Genomic DNA, 9183 nt, shown 5'->3' with positions numbered 1-9183 from the left:
TGGGAAGTGTGGGGGTTGGCTCTCCAGCCACTACAGTGCGAGAAGGCAGGTGGAGTAGACAGTAGGAGCAGAGCTCGTAGCAAACCCATCACAAACCCCAAATACTACGTTCTAGTCTTAAGCTCTGACAAAGAACTTTTGTAGATGTAACTGTTTGCAACCAGTGAGTCCACTGCTTACGTTTCTTTATATTCTCCACGTACCTATATAATCCCTCAATGGTTATACATAAACTATAAATTCCAATGGATTGAGTGATTGCTTTAGAATATGTTGTAACAGAGAAGGCGCTTATTTTTATTTTTCTGACTCATTGCTAGAAGTCGCTGGGTAATGTCTCCTCCACACAGCTGCAGCACAGAATATTTGCTGTTTATCTTGATGAGATGCCAGAAGGTCTTCTGAATCATCTGAGGCACAATAAATTATATTTGGTAGCACTGTAGATGAAGTACGTTGTACAATATACTGAAACTGATATGGGGAACCAATACACCCCTTTTTTCCCATTCACTTGAGAAAACAGAGAGTTTACTGTGTTAAGGAAAGTCACACTTTCATGGCCTCTTGCCTTGAAGTCAATAATGTGCCTTACAGAAGAATCCCAGTAGAGATGAACGTCTATCTTCTCCAAGATATCCCCTTTCTTATCACGCATTCAGTTGTCTTGAAACTCCCAAAATCTCTGGAGTAATTGTTTTGCTTGAAACAGAGAACATCTTTGTGTTTCTCAAAGGAACAACTGACCCGGAGAAATACAGCCCCCTCCTTCAAATTCTGCTCTCAGCACCAAGACCTATTGGTTTGTGGTATATAAATACCCAATTCACAGAACCCAAACCTTGCACAGCCCCCTGGCCTGCTCAGAATTTGGGAGGGCAAAGGTCATCCTGTCCATTCCCCGTCTTCAGTCAGGACGATGCAAAATTAATCCCGACCTACAAGAAACTGATCATAACCTGGGAATGACATTAAATAGCCACTTTCTTCTCAGGTCAAGTCTCCCCTGTTACTTCCTAAACTATTAATTGAAAGAAAAAAGTAGCTAATGAAAGGTGAAAAGGTTTCATTTCAGAAGCACCAAGGAGACCTTGACAAGACCCATATAGCCCCCTACTGATTTTTCAATGACTACTGTGTTCTACTCACAAAGTTCAGGATCTAGGAGGCAGTCCACTGCAAGCAAGTAGAACACATTGCCGTGAGCAGACCAGATCTCTCTCTGCAAACAAAAAAGGAAAGAAAGGAAATGGAGCTCATTATTGTAGTAATTCCTCCTGAAATACTAGAATAATTGCCTCGACCTGGAGTGGAGACTGATGACAGCTTAGTAGCTGTTCTGGGCATTGGACCTTAAGAGCATTCTTCAGAGTAGAAGAGTCTTCCATTCCACATCCCTGCTACAAACTCCGTGCTCCTCAGCAGTGCAGGTATAAGCCCCTCGACTTTCTTTCGTTAAACAGTCAGATCCCAACTTTCCTGTCTAACCCGAAACTCTCAAGGCTTTTCTATCAAGGAATTCTAGCCCCCCCCCCCCAGGAACTGGCACAGGATGGAGGATAATGGCTCCAAAGGAAGGTGTTTGTATGGCTTTATTTTTTAAAGGAACCATGGACAATTAGATGTCATTTATACTCCTTTTTAAGAAGTTGGGGAAGGAGTAAGAATAACCGTCCAGGATCTCTTGCTAGAACGCTGTCTGGCCCTCAAGGAAAGCCCAGCTATGTCTTGTCCCTTTGTGGCATCTGCCTGCCCTTGCTTCCAACTCCCTCCCCCAACATGCACCAATGGAAGCTTCTGCATATGCCTGCCTTTCTGACCTAATTTGTGCATTGCATTCTCCCTCTTTTAACTGTCCTATCCCCAACACACACACACACACACACACAATCCTCTATCATGACCCCAACGTAGTCATAAAAAGCAAAACAAGGACTTCAGAGGCACCTGGCTGGCACAGTTGGTTAAGCATCCGACTCTTGGTTTCAGCTCAGGGTCAGAGATGGAGGCCTGCATGGGACTTTTCACAGAGTCTGCTTAAGATTCTCTCTCCCTCTGTCCTTTCTCTCTCTCCCCCTCTCTCTCTCTCTTAAAAAAAGCAATAGCTTCAGAGCTCAATTGTGTGGGCTCCAATTATGGCTTCACCATATACAACGTGTTGGATAAGTTCCATGCCTCAACTTCTTAGTCTGTAAAATGAAGATAATAATAGCATCTACCACAAAGAGTTGCTTTTGAAGGTTAAATTATGAGTGCTATTCAAGTGCTCAGAAAAATGTCTGGCATAAGGTAGTACTCAATACATATTAGCTCTTATTATTATTGGACATAGATGGTGTATTGAGTATTTACTTTCTCTTCCTGTCTTAACAAACAGTGAAGTACTACATGTTGGCTCTGTCCACATCTCCCTTCAGAGGAGAGTGGTCATGGGTAGTTCCTTCTTTATTAAGATACTATAGCTGACAGTCACTGACCCAAAAATGAGTGCCCAGGACTGAGGCGACCACATGTACATAAGATGAACATGAGAAAGACTTATTGCCAAGGAGATGACTTGACAGGCAATCATAGATGCTACCTAATTGGAGCATTCTGTATTGAATGGTGACAACCCAGCCCGGTCAGAACTTCTCTTTTCAAAAGTTGGAATGTAAAATCACACAACAAAGAAAGCAGTAGCGGTCCCTTTGAAAGACATTGAAGAGATGACCAGATCACTAGCCGGGCAACCATATTCTGAATGGCAATTATTCACTGAGTATTCATGAAGCCAGCTGAACATTTAAGCCTGGGAAGCAGAGGATCCAGTGATGGCATAGGTGCTGGGATAATCTCCCACATTACTTTCCTTTCAGTACATCCTACTATTTTAAAACCTACCTCCTAACTTGCGATTTTCAAACTTTAGTGTTAATAGAAGCCTGTGAAATTTGTTAAAATGTAGATTCCTGGGTCCCTTCCCTAGAGATTCTGATTCAGTAGAACTGGAGTGGAGCCTCGGACAGAGGGGGCCACTATCTGTGGCCACACAGGTTATCCACTGTACTCCACCAGGTACACAGTCAGATTGACCATGATGTGAATGCCTCCTGAGAGTTGTGCAGTGCACAACCTGCCCAGCTAAACATGGCAGCCATGAATAGTCCTCATGTAAGTGGCTCCAAGTTCACACTAAGAAATACTGAAGGTAATTTGGATCTGTTCCTTTTTTGCCATCTAAAAGAATCCAACAAATACTAGTTTCCTGTTAATCCACTCGGGTCCTAGTTTACTGTTTATACTTACAAGGTAGCTACAGCCGGGCAGAGCTGAAGCAGAGAGGGAAAAGGATAGGCAGAGAAAGGACCAGTGCATTTGTGTTTCATTATACACAGAAAGCTTCAACAAGAGGCTTGAAGTCTAGTCTAAATATATGTCCCTTCCGAGTGCTACTGGCTGTGAAGCAATTGGAATGAAACCAAATACAAAGAGTGCAGGATGAATTGCTGATGAAAACCTTACAACACCCTGAGGCCCCGGCATTGTGCTCCCAGCTCCCTGCCCCTCGTTACAGACTTGCTTTCCAAGCCCCATTAATTGGTGAGGGTCTCAATGTAGTTAGGAAGTAGGAAGATGCCACAGGCCCCTAAAAAAATGATTGTGCTTCTAGAGAAAGGATTTTTTTTAAGTTTTTATTTAAACTCCAGTTAGTTAACATACAGTGTACCATCAGTTTCGAGTGTACAATATAGTGATTCAACACTTCCAGGCATCATCCAGCGCTCCTCATGACAACTGCCCTCCTTAAGCCCCATCACCTATTTAGCCCATCTCCCACCCACCTCCCCTCTGGTAACCATCAGTTTGTTCTCTATAGTTAAGAGTCTTTTTCTTGGTTTGCCTCTCTTTTTTCCCCCCTTTGCTCATTTGTTTTGTTTCTTAAATTCCACATATGAGTGAAATCATGTAGTATTTATCTTTCTCTGACTTATTTCGCTTAGCATAATACTCTCTAGCTCCATCCATGTCATTGTAAACGGCAAGATTTCGTTCCTTTTTATGGATGAGTAATATTCCACTTTATATACATCACCTGTTCTGTATCCATTCTGAGGTCTATGGACACTTGGGCTCTTCCCATAATTTGGCCATTGTAAATAATGCTGCAATAAACATCGGGGTGCATGTATCCCTTTGAATTAGTATTTTTGTATTCTTTGGGTAAATACTCACTAGTATGATTACTGGATTGTAGCGTAGTTCTGTTTTTAACTTTCTGAGGAACCTCCACACTGTCTTCCCCAAACTGGCTGCACCAGTCTGCATTCCCACCAACAGTACATGAGGGTTCCTTTTTCTCCACATCCTCACCAACACTTGCTGTTTCTTGTGTTGTTGATTTTAGCCATTCTGACATGTGTGTGAGGTGATATCTCATTGTGGTTTTGATTTGTATTTCCCTGATCATAGGTGATGTTGAGCATCTCTTCATGTGTCTGTTGGCCACCTGGATGTCTTCTTTGGGGAAATGTCTGTTCCTGCCTCTGCCCATTTTTTAGTTGGACTATTTGTTTTTTGGGTGTTGAGCTTTATAAATTCTTTATATATTTTGGATATTAACCCTTTATCAGCTATGTCATTTGCAAATATCTTCTCCCATTCCACAGGTTGTCTTCCAGTTTTGTTGATTGTTTCCTTTGCTGTGTAGAAGCTTTTTATTTTAATGTAGTCCCAATAGTTTTTTATTTTGTTTCCCTTGCCTCAGGAGACACATCTAGAAAGAAGTTGCTGTGGCTGATGTCAAAGAAGCTACTGCCTTGTTCACTAAAGAAAGGACTTATCTATCAAGTGAGTTCAAGTCAACAGGTTTTTGTTGAGCACAGTTACGTACTGATGAAATTGAAAAAAAATAATTAGAAGACTTCATCCCAAGCTACAAGCTTTTTCTTGTGAAAAAGAGAGACATGATTGAAACATGTAAAGAAACTGGAGGACAACCAAGAGAATATGTCATCAAGTGCAAAGTACTGATACTATACGTGAATTAGAGTTCAGGAAACCAAGAGAACAGTGAGGCTGCACAGTGCCACATGGAGGCAACTGAAGAATATTCCAGCAACTACTTTTGTAAATAGTAGAGGTATCTGAGGTTTGAAAGGAAAAACACACTTGCTCATTTTCCTGTTGACCGGCATTTCCTTTGATCCCAGCATTGGACTTGGTCATACCAATTCACATGCTCTGAACCTAACATTTTACTCTGATTTTCTGGAGTGCACCACTTCCGCTGCATGCTTGCCTCGGCTTCTCAGACACCTGGTCTGGGACAGCTATGGGAACCACCCAGGACTTGCAAGATCCTGGCAATGTGAGGCAGATAACACGTGGGGGCAATCCTTAACCAGTCGGGGATGGGAGCCTGAGGATGCCTGCCCCACTTGTGTCCCTTGAATGGACGATGCTGAGAGGCATTTTTCTTTTCTTTCTTTTTTTTTTTTTTTTAAGATTTTATTTATTTATTTGACAGAGATAGAAACAGCCAGTGAGAGAGGGAACACAAGCAGGGGGAGTGGGAGAGGAAGAAGCAGGCTCATAGCGGAGGAGCCTGATGTGGGGCTCGATCCCATAACGCTGGAATCACGCCCTGAGCCGAAGGCAGACGCTTAACCGCTGTGCCACCCAGGCGCCCCTGAGAGGCATTTTTCATGGCTCTCAGTCCCAGAAGGAGCAAGCCCCAGTTTCCCACAGCTGTGACCAAACTCGATAACATACTTCGTATGAACTGGCTTCCCCTCTTACCTCGTTTTCCCTTTTCTCCATCCCCCACTCCAGTTCCCAGAGCTCACTTCCCAAAGGACCTGCATACAATCCCTTGTCCTAGTTCATCTTTCTGGAAGGAACCCTGGTTAATGGTTTCTGATTTCCGGTATTTTATGCTCAATTTGCAGAGAACTCTGACACAGGCCTTCTCCCCTAAGCATACCCGGCTCTAGAAGGTCCAAACCAAAATGTACTGTGTGCTTGATCTGAGATTTTGCCAAAGGCCCAGGATATGAAGACAAGAAGCAGACGGGAGCGTTTCATATTTCCCAAGTCCCTGTTATAAGCCCCTACTGTGCTATCTGTATTTGTATATTATTAATTGTTACATAAACCTGACAAGGTAGGTAGAATCTTTTTTTTTTTTTTTTTTTAAGAAGAGGAAACTTCTTGGAGAGAATAAGAAGTGACAGAATCAGGGGCACCTGGGGGGCTCAGTCGTTGGGCGTCTGCCTTCGGCTCAGGGTGTGATCCCTGTGTTCTGGGACTGAGCCCGGCATCAGGCTCCTCCACTGGGAGCCTACTTCGTCCTCTCCCACTCCCCCTGCTTGTGTTCCCTCTCTCACTGGCTGTCTCTCGCTCCGTCAAATAAATAAAATCTTAAAAAAAAAAAAAAAAAAAAAGAAGTGACAGAATCAGGATCCGAATTCAAGTCTAAGGACCCCAAAGTCCATATTTTGCCCATTTACCTCATATTTTCTTCCACATACTATTTAACACATGGAGTTAGGTGCCTCTTTCTCAAGTATCTCAGTGGCCTTCATATTTTTTTGTTGTTGCTTTTTCAGTTTTAGAACTAGAAATTAGTGATCTGCAGCAGTGAGTCGGCATTTTAATCTCTCTGGGTTGTGGGACAGAGTTGGCACTTTAAGCAAGAGTGAAAGCTCCGAAGGTAAAAAGCTCCTTATGTCTGTATGCTACGCCTACGGTTTTCAAGGCAGCTTCAGTTTGGCTCTGGGAAATACAACGCAGCTGTCTGGCTGGCAATGAACACAGAATGTGAGACAGGCCTATCATGGCTCTGGGCTCAATGCTGAGCACACAGTAGGTACACACGAAACATTTGCCAAACTACCTGTAATCTCTGAGAGCCAAGGCTCCATTTCTCTCCAAGTGCCTGCCAAAAGTAAACTGTGGGGGGCCACGTAACACATTTCTATGCTCTCTACACTGAGCCCCACTTGTACCTTTTACATGTCAGACCCCAGAAAAACAGGGATTTAAATACGTTTAGGAAAGCCACACAGTAGCATTTTGAGACTGAGAACCCCCCTCCTTGGTGATCACATCACTTCTGAGACACAACTCACAGCTCTTTGAGCTCTCACTCTTAATATTGCTCCTATAGATTCCCGCTAATCTATGTCATCCTCTGCGCTCTTCCTGTTTTTGTGTTGATTTACTAATTGGCTGACTCCGGTTGTTTCTTATTGATTTACAAGTCAACTCAGAAAAAGTGATTCAAGTGTAAGGTATTGAAGGCTTGGGTCTATATTCTCACACCACTACTTTGGTCACTGAGAACACGTCATCTCTGGGAGTTTCCCTTCACCTTGCATCTCCTAACCTTGGTAAGGAAGGGATCAGAATCATTAAAGCTCCTAGAGCAGACAATGCCATATTCATTCATTCACCTGTTCAGAGAGGAGGACATTATTTCTACATAAATAAAAGGGGGGGGCGTCTGGGTGGCTCTGTTGGTTAAGTGACTGCCTTCGGCTCAGGTCATGATCCCAGGGTCCTGGGATCAAGCCCTGCATGGGGCTCCCTGCTCAGCGGGGAGCCTGCTTCTCCCTCTCCTGCTCCCCCTGCTTGTTCTCTCTCTCTCTGTCAAATAAATAAATAAAATCTTTAAAAAAACAACAACAACAACCAAAAGTTGGGGGATAACTGACTGGCTCACTGGGTAGAGCATGCAACTCTTCATCTCAGGGTTGTAAGTTCAAGCCCCACGCTAGGTGTGGAGGCCACTTAAAATACAATTTTTTAAAAAAATTTCTTTAAAGTTTAAAACAAAAGAAAAGTAGTGACTTTAACAACTGTAATCAATATTCTTGAGCACTAGGGTGCCATGGAGTTAGGACTCTGTGCAGTGTTTCTCAAACTGCGGTCCTTTCAACCAACTGCAGCAGAATTTCCTGGAATGACTATTAATATGGATTCCTGGACTCCATCCCAGACTTATGTAACAGAATTGGCTTTTGGGTTTTTTACAAGGTTATTGTTCACTAGGAGATTCTCATCCCTTTAAAGCTTAAGACCCCCAAGATCTATGAGGACTTACATGCCCTACGTTGCCAAGCAAAGACTTGACATCACCTCTGCCTTGTCCAGTTCAGAACCCCCAGGCAAGTTCTGGCACCATGTCACCTCATCTTCCTTCAGTACATGAACTTGAGTCAATGTATTGGTGGGGGTGAAAAGAAACTAAGAAGAGAAGAAAAATCAAGGAATTACGATCCAAGAAATTCACTGATGAATTCAGGAGGAAAATGCCCCCAAAATAACCCATGACAGTTAAGCCACTGCAAACACATTATTTCCAGCTATTTCCCACATCTGTGTACAGCCCTTGATAACCTCCTGCAGGTATCCCATTTTGGTTCCAAAACTGTAGTTATCCAATTGATACTATGGAAGCAGGGAACAGTTAACCCCAATGGTCTAATTCCTATTGGGAATGTAGGAGACATTTGGCTTTATATCAAAGCTGTGTGTTATAATAACACTATCTTAATTTGCAGAGTGATTTATGGCTTCCACCATCCTTTACGGATAATACCCCATTTAAACTTTGTATTGTTGGAGATACCAAAATTATAATGTATAGACTAAGGAGGTTAACAGCAAGCCAGGATTTAGTTATCTCCTCAAATAGTTTCTTTTAAACCCAACAAGGTCTTGAAAACAAGATCAGAAGACAATCTTCAGCAGGAATGGAGAAACATACAAACTCCGACTCACAGACTGAGTTTTTCCAGACAGTCCTGATCTCCAGGCATGTACTCCACAGCAAAGAAAAAAAAAATGATTTGCCAGAATGAAAATTAGCTTCTCTGATTCACTGGGTTTGAGTGTATGAATTTTGTTAATAAAAGTACTTGCTATAGATCACATTCCAAGAGACCTATCACGTCTTAAATCACTTCCTGAATTTATTCAAATCTGCCTGTTGAAGAAAGGTTCCCTCTCATACATAATGCCTTTGACCACAAATAAAGTCTTTGCCATCTGTTTTCACACTAGGAAAACACTATTTGGACTCAGTGATGAAATAAAAAAAAAATCCTATTCACATAAATCCAAGTTTTGTTCTCTTACCCTGGGATCCCTCCTGCTGAAATTACAAAAAAAAAAAAAAAAAAAAAAAAAAAAAAAAAA

General features: G+C 42.5%; 1 long non-coding RNA gene across 1 annotated transcript; it reads right to left on the bottom strand.

Annotated features, from left to right (window-relative positions):
- Positions 1-475: 475 nt before the first annotated feature.
- LOC103664704 lies at positions 476-8218 on the bottom strand. Its single transcript, XR_569137.1, has 3 exons — positions 8087-8218; positions 1150-1222; positions 476-702 (listed from the first exon to the last, which is right to left on the bottom strand). It is a non-coding gene; the product is annotated as an uncharacterized LOC103664704 (long non-coding RNA).
- Between the last annotated feature and the right edge of the window lie 965 nt (positions 8219-9183).

This window comes from Ursus maritimus, unplaced genomic scaffold (genome assembly GCF_017311325.1).
Source record: "Ursus maritimus isolate PB19 unplaced genomic scaffold, ASM1731132v1 scaffold_15, whole genome shotgun sequence".
Classification (NCBI taxonomy): Eukaryota; Metazoa; Chordata; class Mammalia; order Carnivora; family Ursidae; genus Ursus; species Ursus maritimus.
The sequence above is the reverse complement of the archived record's forward strand: the minus strand, read 5'-3'. Positions and strand labels throughout refer to the sequence as shown.